We start from the raw sequence: 22,424 nt of genomic DNA on the forward strand, positions 1-22,424 counted from the left end.
AAAAATTTGAGGAGGAAGGACTCCTCCCCATTTCATTCTATGAGGCCAGCATCATCCTGATACCAAAACCTGACAGAGACACAACAACAAAAAAGAAAACTTCAGGCCAATATCCTTGATGAACAGTGGTGCAAAAATCCTCACCAAAATACTTGCAAACCAAATCCAGCAGCACATCGAAAAGCTAATCTGCCACAACCCAGTAAGCTTCATCTCTGGGACGCAGAGTTGGTTCAAGATACACAAATCAATAAATGTGATTCATCACATAAACAGAACTAAAGACAAAAACTACATGATTATCTCAATAGATGCAGAAAAGACTTTTAATAAAATTCAACATCCCTTCATGTTAAAATTCTCAATAAACTAGGTATTGAAGGAATATATCTCAAAATAATAAGAGCCATCTATGACAGATTCACAGTCAACATCATACTGAATGGACAAAAGCTGGAAGCATTCTCCTTGAAAGCCAGCACACACAAGGATGCCCTTTCTCAACACTCCTGTTCAACAAAGTGTTGGAAGTCCTGGGCAAAGAATCAGTCAAGAGAAAGAAATAAAGGGCATCCAAATAGGAAGAGAGAAAGTCAAATTACTATCCATGTTTGCAGATTACATGATCCTGTATCTAGAAAAACCCATAGTATTGCCCCCAAAGCTCCTTCAGCTGATAAACAACTTCAGCAAAATTTTAGCATACAAAATCAATGTGCAAAAATCACTAGCATTCCTATAAACCAACAACAGCCAAGCTGAGAGCCAAATCAGGAAGGCAATCCCATTCACAACTGCCACAAAAACAATAAAATACCTAGTAATACAGCTAACCAGGGAGGTGAAAGATCTCTACAAGGAGAATTACAAAACACTGCTCAAAGAAATCAGAGAAGTCACAAACAAATGTAAAAACATCCCATGCTCATGAATAGGAAGAATCAATATCATTAAAATGACGATATAGTTCAAAGCAATTTATAGATTCAATGCTATTCCTGTCAAACTACTAATGACATTCTGTTTGAAACTAGAAAAAAAACTATTTTAGAATTTATATGGAACCAAAAAAGAGCCCAAATAGCAAAGGCAATCCTAAGCAAGAAGAACAAAGCTGGAGGCATCACATTACCCAACTTCAAACTATACTGCAGGGCTACAGTAATCAAAATAGCATGGTTCTGGTACAAAAACAGACACATAGACCAATGGAGTAGAATAGAGCGCCCAGGAATAAAGATGAACGTCCACAACCATCAGATCTTTGACAATGCTGACAAAAATAAGCAATGGGAAAAATACTCTCTATTCAATAAACGGTGCTGGGACGACTGGCTAGCCATATGGAGAAGATCGAAACTGAACCCCTTTCTTAAACCATATACGAAAATCAATTCAAGATGGATTAAAGACTTAAATGTAAAACCCAAAACTATAAAAACCCTGTAAGACAACCTAGGCAATACTATCCTAGACATGGGAACGGGCTAGATTTCATGATGAAGACACCAAAAGCTATCAAAACAAAAGCAAAAATTGACAAATAGGATCTAATTAAACTTAAGAGCTTCTGCACAGCAAGAGAAACTATCAACAGAGTAAACAGACAACCTACAGAATGGGAGAAAATTTTTGCAAACTATACATCTGATAAAGGTCTAATATCCAGCGTCTATAAGGAACTTAAATTTAAACAAACAAACAACCCTATTATAAAGTGGGCAAAGGACATATACAGGCATTTTTCCAAAGAAGACATACATGTGGCCAATAGGCATATGAAAAAAGCTCAATATCACTGATTATTAGAGAAATGCAAATCAAAACCACAATGAGATACCATCTCACACCAGTCAGAATGGCTATTACTAAAAATAAAAAAATAACAGATGTTGGCAAGGTTGCTGAGAAAAGGGAACCCTTATACACTGTTGGTGAAAGTGTAAATTAGTTCAACCATTGTGGAAAGCAGCCTGGAGATTCCTCAAAGAGCTAAAAGCAGAACTACCATTCGACCCAGCGATTCCATTACTGGGAATATACCCAGAGGAATATAAATCATTCTACCATAAAGATACACGCACATCAATGTTCATTGCAGCACTATTTACAATAGCAAAGACATGGAATCAACCTAAATGCCCAACAATGACAGATTGGATAAAGAAAATGTGGTATATATACACCATATATTTCTAAGCAGCTATTAAAAGGAACGAGAGCATGTCCTTTGTGGGAACATGGATGGAGCTGGAGGCCATTTTTTTTTTTTTTTTTTTTTTGAGACAGAGTTTCACTCTTGTTGCCCAGGCTAGAGTGCAATGGCGCGATCTCAGCTCACTGCACCCTCCGTCTCCCAGGTTCAAACATTTCTCCTGCCTCAGCCTCCTGAGTAGCTGGGATTGCAGGCGTGCACCACCACGCCTGGCTAATTTTGTATTTTTAGTAGAGACAGGGTTTCTCCATGTTGAGACTGGTCTCGAACTCCTGACCTCAGGTGATCCGCCCGCCTCGGCCTCCCAAAGTGCTGGGATTACAGGCGTGAACCACTGGCGTGAACCACTGTGCCCGGCTGGAGGCCATTAGCCTTAGCAAACTAACGCAAGAACAAAAGACCAAATACCACGTGATCTCACTTATAAGTGGGAGCTAAGTGATGAGAGCTCATGGACACAAACGAACAAGGGATACTGGGGCCTACATGAGGGTAGAGGGTGGGAGGAGGGAGAGAATCAGGAAAAACAACTAATGGAACTAGGCTTAATACCTGGATGTTGAAATAATATGAACAACAAACCCCAGTGACTTGAATGTATTTATATGACAAACCTGCACTTGTACCCTCAAACCTAAAATAAAAGTTAAAATAAGCTTTTTTAGTTTTCTGAAGTTGCAACCACTTCTAACACATTAAGAAAACTGACAAATGGCATGGGCTATATACTCATTTTAGCCACTACCTTCTACTCTGATGCAGAATCGTAATTAACTGACTTGGCTGTTACCGGTGTTAAAGAATATTAAAAGAGGTATTATAATTAAGTCGGCCCTTATAGTTAGATTGACTCACACAGGTAAATTTGGTTTTGCACCTATGTTGCACAAATACTCACTTTCAGCTGCCTCCCAACAGATGTCTCCTTTTGATTTTAAACATAGGTTTTCAAACATTTTTATGAGACTATAAACATATAGAATCTTCTGAGACATTTTTCTCTAACCATATTCTATTCAATATTAGCACTCTCCCTTATGGTGTGAGAAAAATAAATTAAGTCTGAAATGTCATTTTGTCCATTCTTTAAATATTTCCTATTGCAAAATATCATAAAAACTCAACATTAGTAAAACACTGTTCCTAATTTTAACAACTACCATGTGTGAGTTCAAGTTTACAATCAAAAACAAATGACCAAACTTGTTATAATGAACAAATATCAGGAATGGCAGTCATGAAGAGTTTTGTGGACCCACTCCCCAGCAAAACAAGCATAACTAGTACAAATTATTTTTTAAAAACCTCAACCATTTCAAGTCTCTGGAACTTGTTATAAAGGCACACAGCAGATGAAGAAACACTTATTTAAGAAAATCGACCAAAGTCAGTTAAGAATAGCAAGACTTTGTGGTACTTGATCCATGACTCTCTCTTCAGCACAACTTGATTGAAATTCCATTCCAGGTGGGGGTAGCCGATAAATGGATGCCTTTCCTAAACTCACAGCTAAGGATACAGCATCTCACACGGAGGCACAGGTTTCTAGCCTCTGTCATACTCCAACTCTGAGTTACAGAAGCTAAATCCCTGGTGAGTGTGGCTGTGGTCATGGTGCCCTGCATTCACCCAGTTGTAACTCATAGGGAGGAAGCTCTACCCAGATATGGCAGGCTAAGAGTACTGGGGCCCTGGTAACTTTTGCCACAGCTGACTAATGGAGTGGAAGAGCCATGCCAGGAGAAGCAATCTGGGGAGACCAGAGGCTACTGCTCCTGCGCAGTACTCAGACCAATCTGCTCAGATATTTTTTTTTCCCCAGGTAGGGAGGCAATCTATAGAAACAGAGAGCTCCCGAACTCTCCTCACAGGGATTGACTTTATGTGAAACTGAGTGTGGTAAAGTTCAAGCCTAAGGGTGCTCTGAAAAACAATGGAGATGTTGGCAGAAAGCAGTTAAGAGGAGGTTGGTACATCTGTGGGAGTAACAACCAAAACCACAGGCCGGCTAATTTACCAGAGGCAGCCAGCAAGAGACAGTTAAGAGGAGCCTTCCAGGGGAACAAACCTCAAAAACTGTCCTCCAAAATATTCTATCCCTGAAAAGTGGCCCAAATTCAATAAGATCAGACTGTGGAACAATTTATGCCCAAGGGCATTGCCAAAAACAAGAGATCAATCAGCCAGCAGTCAATAGAGCAATCAGCCAGCAGTTAGTGGAGCCTAACAGCTCGGTGTGATACCAAAGGAGGCAGACAGCTTAACAGAGAGATCAGGAAAAGGGGCAGTCAAAGAAAGTTTTGCTGAAATCACTATCAAATCAGAATGACTGCTTGCATGCCCAAAGCTATGCCCTCTGAAAAGCAACATCCGAGGTTTCACACTGTAGGGGGAAATAGACTTCACTAAAATTATCTGTCTGAGCCATTAAAAAAATAAACAAGCAGGCAACAAGAAAAACAAGCTTCAGAGCGAGGAGAGGGGAACCAGTATCCAGTTTCTGCAATATATTGCCCCAATGTCCAGTTTTCAACAACAGCAAAGAATGAGACATGATAAGAAACAGGGAAATGTGACCCATACTAAGGAAGAAAAAGCAGACAAGAGAAACCGCCTGTGACTCAAGACAGTAATATGGATCCATGTGATCAAACAAAGAACACTGGCAAAGGTAACTAAGCAATGATAAAATACAGTATACACACATTTCTTTTATCTGATTTCAATGCAATTGTGTAAGAATATACATACAAATTGTGTTGTTAGACCTATAACACATAGAAATGCAATGTATTTGCCAATAACAGCATAAAGAAGGTGGGTGAGAGCAAAGATGTATTGGAGTAAAGAAGAGGCACCAGATGGTAACTTGAATGCACAGGAACAAGTGAAGAGAACCAGAAATGATAAATAGGATCAATATAACAAGTTCTATAAATATATACTTGCTTTTTTTTCCCTCAGCCTCTTTCATGGACAGAAAAGTATATAAAATAATAATTGTAACAAAATATTAACAGGTTTGAAACATATTGTAATATAACAACAATAGCTCAATAACGAGGAAGTGAGAGTAGGCCTATATAGGAATAATATGTATATATTTCACTGGAATTAAATTTGTTTAGGCTGGGCACAGTGGCTCATGCCTGTAATCCCAACACCTTGGGATGCCAACGTGGGCAGATCACCTGAGGTCAGGGGCTCGAGACCAGCCTGGCCAACATGGCAAAACTGTTTCTACTAAAAATACATAAATTAGCTGCGCGTGGTGGTGGGTACCTGTTATCCCAGCTACTCGGGAGGTTGAAGCAGGAGAATCGCTTGAACCCGGGAGGTGGAGGTTGCAGTGAGCTGAGATTGTTTTTGCCGCTGCACTCCAGCCTGGGTGATAGAGTGAGACTCTGTCTCAAAAAATAATAATAATAATCAATAAAGAAAATAAATTTGTATCAATCTAAACTTGATTCTGATAACTTATATGTTTATGGTAAGCCCTGAAACAACCACTAAGAAAGTAAGTGGGGAAAAAAGCGAGAAAAGAAATTAAATGTGAAGACTGAGGCAGAGATTGGAGTGATAAAGGTACAAGCCAACGAATGCCAAGAATTGTGGTGTTGGGGCTCAGAAAACAACACCCTAAAATGAAGGCCTCAGAAGTGAAACTTTTTCTTTGACCTTCTCCTGCCGTCCTGTTTCTCAGTCCAATTTTCCTCTGAGGTTAACCATAGAAACTAGAATCCCTCTTCCCCAAAGCCATAAAACCTAAAAAGAGTACTCTCGCTTTCCCTCTGCCTTTTGGTGTCAAAAGTGCCTTATTTGACTGTGGGTCATAATACCCCTATGCCAGAGAGAACCCCGTCCCACACCCAGAAGGCAGGAATGCGTGTTCAGAGAGGCCGAGAGGAATCTAGACGGACAGGCCTTGCTGGCTTTCCCCGTTTGGTCTATTAGCATTGGATCACACCCTTCTTTTCCAATCATATTTCTGCATGGCTGTCCGTACTTTGTTGAACTTAAGCATAAACATGGACAATTTCCCCTGTTCTTTAAGTCTTCATTCTGGAGGCTCCTATGTATACATGTTAAATAAATTTGTATGCCTTTTCTCCAATTAATCTGACTTTGGTGAGCTGATTTTTCAGACAAACTTTAGAGGGTCAAGAGGAGCTTCTCCCTTAAGACAGGAGAAAAGATTCTGGCTGGGTGTGGTGGCCCACGCCTGTAATCCCAGTACTTTGGGAGGCCGAGGCAGGTGGATCACAAGGTCAAGAGATCGAGACCATCCTGGCCAACATGGTGAAACCCGTCTCTACTGAAAATACAAAAATTAGCTGGGTGTGGTGGTGCACGCCTGTAGTCCTAGCTACTTGCGAGGCTGAGGCAAGAGAATCGCTTGAACTCGGGAGGCGGAGGTTGCAGTGAGCCGAGATCATGCCACTGAATCCAGCCTGGCAACAGAGCGAGAATCTTTCTCTAAGAAAAAAAGGAGAGAAGATTCTTCCCTAGAGCCTTCAGAGCAAGCACAAACCTGTTGATACCTTGATTTGGGGCTTCTAGCCTCCCAAAATATGAGAATACATTTTTGTTTTATTTATTTTCTTTATTGATTTTATTTTGTTGAGTTAGGGTCTCACTATGACCCAGGCTGGAGTGTGGTGACACATTCACAGCTTACTGCAGCCTCAACCTCCCAAGCTCAGGTGGTCCTTCCACCTCAGCCTCCTGAGTAGATAGAACTATAGGCACCGGTCACCACACTTGGCTCATTTTTGTATTTTTTGTAGAGGCGGGATTTCGCCAGGTTGCCCAGGCTGGTCTCAAACTCCTGAGCTCAAGCGATACGCCTGCCTCAGCCTCCCAAAGTCCTGGGATTACAGCTGTGAGCCACTGTGCCCAGCTATCTCTGTTGTTTTAAGCCATTCAGTTTGTGGTAATTTGTTACAACAGCCCCGAGGAAACTAATAATACATTGAAAACAGTTCTCGAGTATTTTGGGAAATGAATGTTGGTATTATTTCTTAACACTTAGAAACTGAAGAAAAGTCTCAGAAAAACTTACACATGATTGTGAGTCCTGCCCTCCCCCTGATTCATATATTGAAATTCTAACCTTCAGTACCTCAAAATGTGACCTTATCTAGAAACAGGGTTGTTGCAAATGTAATTAGTTAAGATGAGGTCATACTGGACTAGGATGGGTCCCTAATCTAATCGGATGGATTTCTTTATGAAAAGTGGACATTTGGACACGGACACACAGGGGAATCCCATGTGAACACAAGTTGTGCTGGCACAAGCCAAGCACTCACCACATGCTAGGGGTCCTGGCACAGACCCTCCCGTCCTTCCCTTGGGGCCATCAGAGGGAGCAAGGCCCTGCCAGCACCTCGATCTTGAGCTTCTAGCTCCAGAACTGTGAGACTATAAATTTCTGTTATTTAGGCCACTCTGAGTACTTTGTTATGACAGCTCTGGAAAATTGTAACACCCGTTATGCCATTTCCAAGTAAGAACAACTGTTAATTTTTTGGTTTCTCTTCTTTCAGTTTCATATCTATAAATATAGAGACCAAAGTTTACTTATATGCATACATACATATATGTAGTACCCATCTAAATATTAGAGGCAAGTTCCTCTTAAGAACATTGTCTATGGCCAGATGAGGTGGCTCACGCCTGTAATCCCAGCACTTTGGGAGGCCGAGGTGGGCAGATCACTTGAGATGAGGAGTTCAAGACCATCCTGGCTGACATGGTGAAACCCCATCTCTACTAAAAATACACAAATTAGCTGGGTGTGGTGGCAGGCACCTGTAATCTCAGCTACTAGGGAGGCTGAGGCAGGAGAATCACTTGAACCCAGAAGGTGGAGGTTGCCATGAGCCAAGATCGTGCCACTGTACTACAGCCTTAACGACAGAGGGAGATCCTATCTCAAAAAAAAAAAAAAAAAAGAACATTGTCTAAAATTTGGAAATAAAGTAGAGGGATAACTGTGTGACCTTTCAAACTCATGCTAAAGACTAGGTAACAAGCTGATCTGAGTCGTCTATCACACTAAGCAAAGGTAATTTGTTTGATTTACTATTTACTTTTGGTAACAGCCCAGATTCTATAAAGTGCAGTCAATGTGGAGAAAATGGATAAATTGCAAATTAACTTTTATTTTCAATGGCGATTCAAATGATTTTTGTCCTATAGAAAAAATAACTTCTGAGGATTATGATTTCATTGCCCTGTATCTAAATTAGCAATCTTATTTCAGTTTTCTTCCTTTAGTAACTCTTTTTAATTTCTCGAATCCTTTTTTGAAACAGGCTTACCATCCCTGCTGATTCTTTCATTAGTGAGTTCAAAACATCTTTGACATCTGTATACTATATACCTATATAAGAGTCATGTTTTTAATTTTTTGAAAATTGTACTTTGATATGATTTAGATTAGTGGTTCTCAGACTTTCAGATTTCATAAAGAAGAAAAAGTATTAAAACAAAATAAAGTTGGATGCCAGTTTTAATCTTCCAAGTAATGTCCTTTCAAAAATCACAAAATGGAAAACTATCCTCTACAAATACCAACATTTTTTCATAGGCAGTGCAGGGCTTTTTAATACTAAAAGAGTGGAATAAAGTGTAATATAAACCACATAATATTATGAAAGTTTACCCCATTCTATTTATTTTCCTCATTGCACTGCATTTTGGTAAGAAACTCAATGGCAGGCATAATTTGGCAGGCATAATTTAGCAAGACTGTGTATAGATGACTGGTTTCCTTTGTACTCGTGCAGCTTCTTTTATTCATTCACTGCAGGTCTTCACTGAGGTCTTTCTATGTTCCAAGAAGTGCCGACTATGAGAGAAAGAGCACAAATTACATGCGAAGGAGCTATCTTCTATGTACAAACATGGTTCCTGATGTTCTGGAAAATATATTCCAGTGGAGGAAGATTGACAATTAATAATTACAAAATTAAGTGATTATATAATCAAAATTTTGACCAAATTATTATATGACTAAAATTTTGCTAAATATTATAAGGAAAGAGCACGCGTTTAACAATGTGCATTGAGCTGCTTGTATGCCAGTCATTTCTCAGTGAAAACTACTACCCTGATAGAAGGACCCAACAAATTATTCTCAAAATTGCTTCTCCCAACAAAAGAAAGCCATTCCTTAAGGATTAAATATGTGCCTGAAGGTAGCAGATAATCAGTAGTAGTTGACTTTGCCTTGCAGGGCTTCACAAAACCCTCAGAGAAAACAGGGACCTCTTACCTTCCCCTTCCTTCCTTCATCCCTAGAAGAAAGAAGCTGGGCACTGAATAGTTTTCCCTAGAGAAAATAAAGTAAAATGAGGTTAATTCATAAGTTAGTCTTTCTGAGAGACACAAAAGTGTGCTGTTCAGCTGATAATATTATTTACTTAATTGACGCTAATTAGCTCACAATCCAACAGATTTAGGCCCCATCTCTGTGAAGCAATTCTACAAGGAGGGGAGAAGAGTATTATCATGTGCAAATATCCCTTCTTACAAACTTTCTGGAGAAAAATTTTGACCTGATTGCATAAGTGTGGGCAACTTGGGCTTCAGGATAGTTTGTAAATGTATAAGAAGAGAACCACGAACAGTTGAGGCACTTCGTGCTCTTCCATGCTGCGTTTGAAAGGTGATGGGGAGGACAGGAAACCAAACCTCCTAAAAATTTCTTTAACAAATGTGGGGGTGAATAGAGAGAAAGACAAGGTAAGGTGGTTTGACTAAGAATTGGAGACTGTTAAATCGGTTGAGAAACATAAAATAACTGACTCCCAGGAAGCAAAGCCTGTTACATATGCGACCAAAAAAGTGGTTGGGAGGTTTCTCTTTGTTAGATAGTCAGGGAATAACCTTCCATATTTGTGTATGAAGGCAATTTTCACAAAATAGGTTTGGCAGAGGAGTGGGGCAATAAATAATCTTCTCACTCTTCTACCATCACCAAGATTTATCTGTACTCCTCTGTAGACTTCATGGTGTGGGGATGAGCTACCCAAGTTAGGCTCAGTGAAGGTGAGGGATGAAAGCCTTTATACACTTTTGAAAAACCAACAAGAAACAGGTATTTAATTTTATAGAAAACCAGTCAGGTAGGATACTCTGAGGACAAGGGGCCCATTTTGCAACTCAGGGTAAGAAAAGATGGATGAAAAGTTTAGCAGTGTTAACACTCTACTCTCCCCACCCCCAATAAACCACCAGAAAAGACTATCAATCAACCAAGACTGAATTTATTAGACTTACTAATAAATAGTAAGAGAGAGGACACCAATTTAATAAAGTATTTATAGCTTCTCAAAATGGAGGTATTTATAGGGTTTTACAGCTACCCAGTTTGGGAGATTTCAAGCTGAGTCTGGAAAAGTAAGTAACTTGGTACTGGGCAGAGTTTATGATATGGTAACTTTGACTTGATAAGCACAGCAAGATGAGGTACTTGAAAAGAGTCTTGATAAACAAATTGTTAGTCTTGCTAAATAAGTTGTTAAGTTGGTTCACAGTTTTATTGTCTTGACAATGAGTATTTCCTAGAGGAAGACGAAGTCATTATTTTTACTTGCTTCAGTATTGTTTCACATAAGAATAGGAAAGTATGCCCAGTCCCAGTAGGGTTTAACATAAGACCTCGGAACTATGTTGGTTTCACTTCTCAGGAGTCTTTTTCATTTTTCTCCAGCCTAATCTACAGAATAGATGATTGTCATCTAGGGACATGATCAATCCAGATTTATATCACTGTTTGATATGTTGTGGTTATATGAAGGGTTTCTGATGATAGTCACTCCATCCTTTATTAGCAACAGATTTTTTTGTTGTTGTTCATTTTGTTGGAAGATCATGTTTGGACCATTTTATGGAACAGCAACTGCATAGCAGAATTTAAAACTCCGGAGAGCACACATTTGAGAGTGGCAACATAATCCCTCCCCTCCCCTCCCCTCCCCTCCCCTCCCCTCCCCTCCCCTCCCCTCCCCTCCCCTCCCCTCCCCTCCCCTCCCCTTCCCTTCCCTTCCCTTCCCTTCCCTTCCCTTCCCTTCCCTTCCCTTCCCTTCCTTTTTCCCTTCCCTTTCTTCTTTCTTTTGAAGTCTCACTCTATTGCCCAACCTGTAGTGCAGTGGTGCAATCTTGGCTCACTGCAACCTCCACCTCCTGGGTTCAAGTGATTCTCCTGCCTCAGCCTCCCGAGTAATCGGGACTACAGCTATGCACCACCATGCCTGGCTACTTTTTGTATTTTTAGTAGAGACGGGGTTTCACTATGTTGGTCAGGCTGGTCTTGAACTTCTGACCTCTTGATCCTCCCGCCTCGGCCTCCCAAACTGCTGGGATTACAGGCATGAGCCACCACGCCCAGCCCAACATAGATAATTTCTATGAGAAATATTATGGTATGAACTTGTAGTGACTTTTAAGGCAGAAGCCAAGAGTGACCTAATTTTATCCCCAATATGAAAAGGCCATACAAGCAGATAGGGGGTATTAGCCAGTTTTTGTGTTTGCCACCCAGATAATTTTAGCAACATTAAAGATCCAAAAGAGGTCTGTAATAATGCAGGTACAACCTTCTTTCCCTAAGTCAGCACACATCCTACCTCGAAAGACCTCTGTTTTGAACCATCACCTGTCCACACTTGTGAACCTCTTAGATGAGAAGTTCTACAGCTGTAGCGATGTTGCCATTCTCTAGCTGTTCTCTGTACATTGTCTGTAGAATCCTGCCTACTTGTCAAGTCTCATGGAAAGCGTGAAATGAAGAAGAAAGCCGTCTGAAATGTTCTTTCAGTGGTTACTTTTAAAATGTAAATCAAAGTTCGACATTTTTCCTTTTTGAATTAAAGTATCTAAATGGCTTTTTTTCTTAGAAGGGAAGTTTGCAGGTCAAAATGGAGGCAGCATAATACTAAGAACTCTCCTGAAGGCAGACCTCAGTTTACTCACATTATAGATTCATGTTCGATTTACAGATCGCGGATTGCAGTCAATAGTCTTTTGTGCTTCGAATACTCATACGGGGATGTCAAATAGAATTGCCCTGGCATAAAGTCTTATCACCTAGTGCTAGGCCAGCTCTATCTGACATCCCCATATGAACATTTCCACTGAAAGCAGATCACTGGGTAACCCCTCACAACTAGTATTGGATTTGAAGCACAAAAGACTATTGACTGCAATCTGTAAATTGGACAGGGATGGGGGTTTAGCTTAACTAATGCACCTTTCTTGCAAGGTCTGTAAAAGTTAGGCAACGTTTTAAATATACCCCAACGGTTCCCTGGCTTTTTCTGCATTCTATTTCTGTAAAGGGTTGATTGCAAAGGCTAACTCTTCTGTGTATTTTTTTTCCTACAGAAAAAGCAACACTTTCATTTATAGATTTGACATAGCAGAGACTTTAGGTTTCTTGACTGTCTGGTCTGTTACGTTTTTTGTCGTCTAAAAAGTGGATTGGTGGTTGAATCCAATTAACTAGGAAACCACCTTATTTATAACAAGGAAAAGGTATCAAATAAAGCTGGGTGGCACCCAGATAAAAATGAGTACAAATCCAAAAGTCAGTTTGATGGTATTCTTTAGCCAAATTGCAATAAAATTGCTGGCAGGTATTGGAATCACACCGAGAAGTATGTAAGCATGCCAAAATATTATTAAGGATGGGAACCGTACAGATATTATGTTTAAGAAATAATAACTTTCTGTTAGCAATCAGAAACTTTAACAAAGAGGAGAGAAAATAGCTAGGGAAATAAAGAATGATATATTACAGATTAAAGCATGGGAATCACTGGTTCTGGTCATCTGGATCTTGTTCATAGACCTTGAATGGAAGTTGTCTACTATGCACAGTTGTTTCCATGATCTGATAGTCTTAATTTGAAGCTGTCTCCACCCTCAAAATCTATGCTTTTGGAGAATTCCTAAGTTCCTAAGGATCCTCAGCTTGAAGTCCTGCTAAGATAGTCTTTTCAGTGATTTATGATTTCTTTAATTGAGAGATGTAGATCTTAGAGTCCACACCCTACAGTTTTTCTTTTGTGTTATGTATTAATAGGATCTGAATATATCATTTTCATCAAGCTTCAAGGACACTTTTTTTCCTGTGATCTCTCTTTCAAAATCTAAATCTTCTGGATATATAGCGAAGCAAAATTCTCTTTTAGTTATAATACACAACACATGTATAAGGATGTAGTCAATAATAACTCTGGGAGTAAGAACACATTATGAAGAGTGAAGACATTGACAAACCTCCAGGGCCTTTGATTTGTGCTATAAAGTAGACTGTGATCAGCCCTGATTTTTTTTTTTTTTTTTTTTTTTGAGATGGAGTCTGGCTCTGCCGCCCAGGCTGGAGTGCAGTGGCCGGATCTCAGCTCACTGCAAGCTCCGCCTCCCGGGTTCACGCCATTCTCCTGCCTCAGCCTCCCGAGTAACTGGGACCACAGGCGCCCACCACCGCGCCCAGCTAGTTTTTTGTATTTTTTTTTAGTAGAGACGGGGTTTCACCGTGTTAGCCAGGATGGTTTCGATCTCCTGACCTCGTGATCCGCCCGTCTCGGCCTCCCAAAGTGCTGGGATTACAGGCTTGAGCCACCGCGCCCGGCCAGCCCTGATTAATATAAGTATTGGAATCAAGTAACCTAGATATCAAATATTTTAGACAATTATTATACCGGTCTGTGCACATGAACAATAGCGTGCTTATTTTAACATAAAAATGTGTATAATATTAAAATGTTTTGATAATTAAGATAGGAAGTGTAAACTTTTGTGATATGTCCATTGTTTGTTAAGTTGAAAAATAAAAGGTCTCTCTCTTCATTTTTGACTTAAAAACATCTGGAGAATGCTAAATAAACCTACTTATCTCCATTATATTTACTTTATGAGGTAAAAGGAGCAGAATTTTGTGTTACTTGGTGGAAATTCCAGGAAATCTAAAAATAGTTTCAGCATAAAAGACATCTTAACAATTTGAATAATCTGAATTTATGGACTGAATTCAGAAAATCATAAATTAAGATTGTTTTTCAGAAGAAAAAACATTTAAATACAAGTCCTAGTTTTAAGCAATATTTTGAAAATGTACAATGATACATGACTTTTAGTAACTTATTTTCTCTAAAAAAATAAAACTTTTATCAAAACAAATGAGGAATATGTCAAAAACTTAGAGAAATATCTTGGTGATAAAAAGTTCTTTATTATTGAGCAAAGAACAGCTGAAAATTTCACAGATTTGGTGAGGGAAAATCAATGGACAGATCTAAGAAGCTCAGCAAGTTCCAAGCAGAATAAACTTAAGAAAAATCTTCCAAACACATTATAATTGAACTACTGAAAACCAAATATGAAAAAGAAAATTGTTGAAAAGAGTCACTGAAAAATGTCAATGGACTGGGGGACAGGGACTCAGCTCATAATCCCAGCATTCTGGGAGACTGAGGCAGGAGGCTCACTTAAAGCTAGGAGTTTGAGACAAGCCTGGACAACAAAGTGAGGCCCCATCTTGACAACAGTTTTTGTTTGTTTGTTTGTTTTTTAATAGCCAGGCATGGCAGTACCCTTCTGAAGTCCCAGCTACTCAGGAGGCTGAGGAAGAAGGCTTAAGTCTGGGTGTTTGAGGCTACAATCAGCTATGATTGCACCATGGCACTCCAGCCTGAACAGAGTGCGATCTTGTCTCTAAGAAAAAAATAAAAAATAAAGAAAAAGAAAAGTGTCAGTGATTTGAATAATTGAAGGTATCAGAAACGATGGCGACCTTTAAGCACATTTTTCAAGTGCTTAAAGAACAAAACTATCAACCCCAAATTCTATTACCAGTGAAAAAATTCTTCAGGAGTGAAGGCAAATAATACATTATTACATGAAGGAAAACAGAGAGTTTATTGTTATAAGACCCTGCCTTAAAAGAAATGCTAAAAGAAGTTCTTCAGGTGGAAAGGATTATAACAGAGTAAAAATAGGAACTTTATGAAGTAAGGAAGAGCAACTGAAATGATATCTGTACTAGTTTCCTAGAACTGCCATAATCAATTACCACATAACTGGTGGCTTAACACAACAGAAATTTATCCCTTCACAGTTCTGAAAGCCAGAAGGTGTGGCTCAAGCGAAGAATCCTTCCTTGCCTCTTCCAACTTCTGGGACTGTCAGCGTTCCTTGGCTTCCTTGACTGCACCATTCTAGTTTCTGTGGTCACATTGCCGCCTTCTCTTCATGGCTGGGTTTTCTTTTCTGTCTCTTATAAGGACACTTGTCATTGAATTTAGGACCCACTTGGGCAGTCCAGGAGGACCTCATTTTGAGATCCTTAACTTATTTATATCTTCAAGGACGACTTTTCCAAAGAAGGTCACATTCACCTGTATCAGGGGTTAGGACAGGGATGTATTTTGAGGGGGACAGCATGTAATCTACTACCCATAGTAAATCTATAGGTTACTTGTGGGATCTTATGTACTCTTAGTCCATTTTGGCTGCTATAACAAAATAACATAGACTGGGTAGCTTATAAACAACAGAAATTTATTTCTCAATTCTGAAGGCTTGGAAGTCCAATATTAAGGTGCTAGTGTAGCTGGCATCCAGTGAGGGCCCATCCCTCATAGGTAGCACTGTACCTCTGTATCCTCACATGATGGAAGGGCTGAGGCAGCTCTTTCATAAGGGCACTAATCCCATTAACCCTCATGCCTAATTACCTCCGCAAAGGCTCCATCTCTTAATACCATTGCCTTGGGGATTAGGATTTCAGCATACTAATTTGGAGAGGGGTGGCTGTTACACATATGTAGTTCATAGCACGTACTTAAAATATATCTGTATCTATCTATTTTTCTATTGAAATTGAAAATTATAACATTGTGAAATGGGGTTTTCTATGCAATTTTTTCTATGCATTAGATATAATATATGTCACAACTACAATAAGGGGGAGGTAAAGGTAATTATGGATTGTAAAGTTTAAATAGTTGTCTCAAAGGGTAAAATACTGACTCTCAGTTTATATTTTAGGTAATAATTCAAAATAAGGTAAGTATGTATAGTATAATTCCTAGAGTAACTATTCGTGTGTGTGTGTGTGTGTGTGTGTGTGTGTGTGTGTGTGTGTATGTACGAGGAGGTATAGGAAAACACCAATGGATAAAAAAATTCATGTAATCCAAGAGAAAAGAAAAAAGGGCAAAAAGGGAACCAGAGAAATGAAAAAAAAAAAAAGAAGGGCTATTAAATAACTAATAATAACAATATAATAATATATAGACCTAAATCCAGCCACATAAATAATTACATTAAATGTAAACTTTTTGTATTAAATACAGCGATTGTCAGATTGATGATAAAGCCAGGACATAACTATATACTGTCTACAAAAACACTACGTGAAATATAATGATATAGGTAGGTTAAAAGCAAAAGCCTGAAAAATGATATACCATGAAAACACTAATACAGAAAGCTGGAGTGGTTATATTAATATCAGACAGAATAGGCTTCAGAACATGGAAAATTACCAGGAATAAAGAAGGACTTTAAACAATGATAAAAGGCTCAATTCATCAATGAGACATTGCTATCTTAATTGTGTATGCATTTAATAACAACTCTAAAAGCTCTGTTTTACCTAATATAGGCAGTTACAGATCTGAAAGAGATAGACAAATGCACAATAATAGACTTTAACCTTCCTCTTTCAGTAATTATTTAAAAACTATGTAGAAAATCACCAAGGATGTAAAAGACTGGAACAACACTACCAAAATGTTTAATCTAATTATCATTATGGAGCACTTTAATCAACAACAGAATACATATTTTTATGTGTACATGAAATATACACCAAGACAGTCCATGTTTTGAGTCACCAAAAATTTATTAAATTAAAATAAATGAAATCATACAAACTATATCCTATGACCATAAATGAATCAAAAAATCAACATAAGAAAGTTACTTGAAAAAAACCTCTGAATCTTTGTAAATTAAATGACATAGCCTTATAGATTACAAGAGTCAAAGAGGAAGTCTCAAAGAAAATCAAAAAGTATTTTGAAAATAAAAATATACTAAAATTTGTGGAATGCAGTTAAAACAGTCCTCAGAGGGCAATTTATAGCACTAAAATCCTTATACTGAAAAAAGAGATAAATCAATAAGGTTAGCTTTCATATTAATAAACTAGAAAATAAGTGCAAACTACACCAAAAGCAAGCAGAAGGAAGAAAATAATAAAAATGAGAGTGGACATCAAATAAATTGAACACGTAAAAACAATAGTGGAGGGAGGCTGAGGTGGGCAGATCTCAAGGTCAAGAGCTCAAGACTATCCTGACTAACACGGTGAAACCCCGTCTCTACTAAAAAGACAAAAATTAGCCAGGTGTGGTGGTGAGTGCCTGTAGTCCCAGCTACAGGCTGAGGCAGGAGAATGGTGTGAACCTGGGTGGCAGAGCTTGCAGTGAGCCGAGATCACACCACTGCCCTTCAGACTGGGCGACAGAGCGAGACTCCGTCTCAAAAAAAAAAAAAAAAAAAAAAAATAGAGGAGAACCAATAAATAATACCTTGGAAAGATAAATAAATTGATAAATTTTTTAGAAGACTGATGAAGAACAAAAAAGAGAAGACACAAGGCCAGTCTCATGCCTGTAATCCAAGCATTTTGGGAGGCCAAGGCAGGTGGATCACCTGAGGCCAGGAGTTCAAGACCAGCCTGGCCAACATGGTGAAACCCCAACTCTACTAAAAATACAAAAATTAGCTGGGCATGGTGATGCACGTCCGTAATCCCAATTACTTGGGAGACTGAGGCAGGAGAATCACTTGAACCTGGGAGGTGGAGGTTGCAGTGAACCGAGATCACGCCACAGCACTCCAGCCTGGGCAACAGAGTAAGACTCTGTCTCAAAAAAAAAAAAAAGAGAAGACATAAAATACTAATATTAGTTATGAGAGAAGAGATATTACCACAGACCCTACACACATTAAAAGTATAATAAGAGATTACTATGAATAACTCCATGCACATGCATTTGACAACTTGGATAAAATGGACGGATTTCTTGAAAGATTTAAATTAAAAGAAATAGAGAACTCAAGAGTCCCATATCTATTTTAAAATTGAATTCATAGTTAAAAATGGTCCCCAAAATCCCTCCAGGCCCAGATGATTTTATTGATGAAATATCAAACATTTCTGGAAGAAATAATGCCAATTTTGTACAATTTCTTTCGCAAAATAGAACTATTTGTTAATATATTTTATGTAGCCAGCATTGCTCTGACACCAAAACCAGACAAAGATAGTACAAGAATGGAAAATTGTAGACCAATATCTCTCATAAAAACATGCTTAAAAATCCTCAATAAAATAATAATGTAATAACAAATTGAATCCAAGAAATTAAGTGACATAGGTCTATAGATTATATGGGTCAAGAAGAAAATTTCAAAGAAAATCAGAAAGTATTTTGAAACTAAAAATACAACATACTAAAATTCGTGTGATGCAGTTAAAGCAGTCCTTAGAGGGAAATTTGTAGCACTAAAATCCTTATACTGGAAAACAAAAAGATAAATCAAGAAGAAAAGCCTTCAAATTAATAATCTAAAAAATAAGTGCAAACTACCCCAAAAGCAAGCAGAAGGAAGAAAATAATAAAAATGAGAGCAGACATCTAATAAATTGAACACATAAAAACATAGAGGAGAACCAATGTAGAAGAATAATAATAAAAAAACTCTGAACAACCATACATCATAAGTAAGTAGAGTTTATTTGGGGGAATGCAAGTCTGGTTCACCATTCAAAAATCATCAGTGTAATTCACCATACTAACAGACTTAAGCAAAACCATGTGGTCATATCAATAGATGCAGAGAAGTCATTTGATAAAATTCAATGTCTATTTAAGACAAAAATCTCACAAACTAGAAAGGAGGATGGAAACTTTGCAACATAATAATGCTCATCTTCAAAAATCTCCTAGAACTAACATCATATCTAAGGTGAAAGACAAAATGTTTGTCATCTAAAATCAGGAACAAGGCAAAGATATCCACTCTCATCACTTCTATTCAATGTTTTATTGGAAGTTCTAGTTGGTGAAATAAGCTAAGAGAAAAAAAAGGCATAAAATCAGAAAGGAAGAAATAAAATAATGCATATTAACAGAGAGCATGATTGTTTACACAGAAAATCCTAAAGAATTGATTTGAAAAATCCAAGAACTAATTCATTAGCAAGGAACAACTAGAAATCAACGTTTTAAAATCAGGATCATTTTTCAAAAGACTGAAAAGTTGCCTAGGTGTAATCTAACAAAATCATTTTAGGATCTATCTGCTAAAAGTCTCTAAACACTTGTGAACAATATGAACGAAAATCCCAATAAATATAGAAATACAGTGTAAATGCAGTGTATTTATCCATTTGTATAAGTTTATACAGTGTATTTATACAGTTTATAGTTGAAAAACTCAACATTGGCAAAATGCCAGTTCTCTCCAAATTTACCTATAGATTTAATGTACTCCGAATTAAAATTCCAGGAGGATTTTTTGGTAGCTATAGATAAACTCTTTCTAAAATTTACGTGAAAATGCCAAGAAATTAGAATGGCCAAATTATTTTGTATGAAAACAAAGTTGGAAAACACACTACCCAGTTTTAAGATTCACTATAAGGTTAGAGTTGTCAAAATCTTGTGGTATTGGCAAAAGGATCAATAGAACAGTACCAGTGGATCAGTATCTGGATTCTAGATGTAAACTCACATTTTACTTACTATATGGTCAATTAATTTTTTATAGAGGTGCAAAGGCAATTCAATGGGAAAAGTATAGCCTTGACAAATGGTACTAGAACAATTGGACATTCATATGCCAATAAAATGAACATCCACTCTTACATGACATCATGTACTAAAATTTAACTCATAAAAATAAAAGGTAAAAATATAAAAATTTTAAAAGAAAACAGGAGAAAATCATTGTGACCTCAGGTTAGGCAAAGAGTTCTTAGATAGTACACCAAAAGCGTGAGTCATAAAAGAAAAATCAATATCTTGAACCTCATAAAAATTTAAAACATTTGCTCTGTATTCTTTTTTAAGAGAGTGCAAAGACAAGCCACAGATAGGGAGGAAATATTTGAAAATTATATATCCAACAAATAACTTGAGTTCAGAATATGCAAAGAATTCTCAAAACTCAACAGTAAGAAAACAGCCCAATTGAAAAAAAAAGTCAAGAGATTTAAAGAGACACTTTATCAAAGAAAAAATATAATTGTCAAATAAGTGCATCAAATATGCTCAGCATCATTAGTCATTAGGGAAATCCAAATGAAAACCAAAATGAGATACCACCACCCACCTCTTAGGATGACATTTTTTTTTAATGACAGTATCAATGCTGGCAAATATATGGAGCAATTGAAACTCCTATAAATTCCTGGTGGAAATGCAAAATGAAATAGCTACTTTAGAAATGTTTGGCAGTTAAACATACACTTACCATATAACCCAGGAATCTGATTCCTTGGTACTAACTCTAGAGAAATAAAAACTTATATTCACACAAAAACCTGGACATGTATGTTTATAACAGAACAGCATTATTCATATTGCCCAAAAATAGAAACAGACTAAAACTTCTTCAGTGGGTAAATGGATAAACAACCCATGAAATACTTCTCAGCAATAAAAAGAAATAAATTATTGGTACATGCAACAACATAATTGAATCTCAAATGCATTTACTAAGTTAAAGAAGTAAATCTTAAAAGGCCAAATATGTATGACATTCTAAAAACAGCAAAAATGTAGGGAAAGAAGATCAGTGGTTGCAAGGCTTAGGCTTGAGGGGAGAGTTTGGCTATCTACTGAGCATGAAAAGGGACATTTTGGGGAGCGTGTGGAATTGTTCTATAACCTATTTGTGATGAAGCTTACAAGAATTTGTGCATGTGTTACACTCCTAGAACCATACAAATAATGGAACTTTACTTTAAAAATTGAATTAGAGGAGTAATGTAGAAATTAAAGTATATAAATACATTTTATGTATAAGTAAATGTATAAATGTCTGCATAGTTGATTTTATTAATTACCACATTTAAGAAAATTAACCAACTTTTATTTTTCTGGAGCCTGGAAAGTCCAAGTTTTCAAGAGAAAACTGGAAGATAGGTAACCAAGATCAATAAAACTATTTTTATGAGCATGCAAGTTATTTTACTTAAATAAATTTTAAGATGGCAAAGTAAATACATTTAATATAATTTAAGGATATTTGTACATCTCCTTAATCTGTAGTCATTTTATATATAAAGGTAAAATAAATTTAAAATTATATTTAATAATCAAAGTTTTGTTTTTTTCTTATAGAAAAATTATATATCCAAAGATTATTTATTAAATAAAACAATTTAACATTAGTTTAACATCTTAGAGTGACTAAATATCTGGAAAGTACAATTTAAGTCAGAAGATTAAATCCTATGATTTGTAGTATTAGTGAAGTTCACAAGATTATACTCTTTTCGAAAAACATGTGTCAAGACAATTTCATTTAAATTATTTATATACACACATATATATGTATGTATGTGTGTGTGTTTGTGTATATATATATACTTTTATCTTATCTTAAAACTTTTCTAGACAGAATTATATCTTCCAATACCCAAGAAACTAATGGAGGACATTTTTAAAATATAAATTATTGGAAATTAAGCCCAAGTGTTGTATTAAGAAAAATATTTTGCAAACATTATTTTTTACATGATGATAGAACCAAGAAGAAGACATAGAGTTGTTTTTATTGTAAAATTAAATCACTCTAATTTTGTCCAAAGACTCATCTATCCTCAATGTAAACTCACATGTTACTTACCATATGGTCAATTAATTTTTTATAGAGGTGCAAAGGCAATTCAATGGGAAAATTTTTAAGATTCTTGAGTTTATTCTAAACTCTCAGTGTCTAGCTTTTCTTCTCATTTGAAATCCAAGGTCATTAACCAAATTTGCAGTTAAACTTATTCTCTAAGTTAGTGTTTTATCTGGGAAAACATACGAAAGAAACACAGTTTAATATTTCTCTTTCTTTTTGACTTTCTTGGCTATTTATCTGGAGAAGATACTCTTAGAGTGTG

This window comes from Macaca nemestrina, chromosome 2 (assembly GCF_043159975.1).
Source record: "Macaca nemestrina isolate mMacNem1 chromosome 2, mMacNem.hap1, whole genome shotgun sequence".
NCBI lineage: Eukaryota > Metazoa > Chordata > Mammalia > Primates > Cercopithecidae > Macaca > Macaca nemestrina.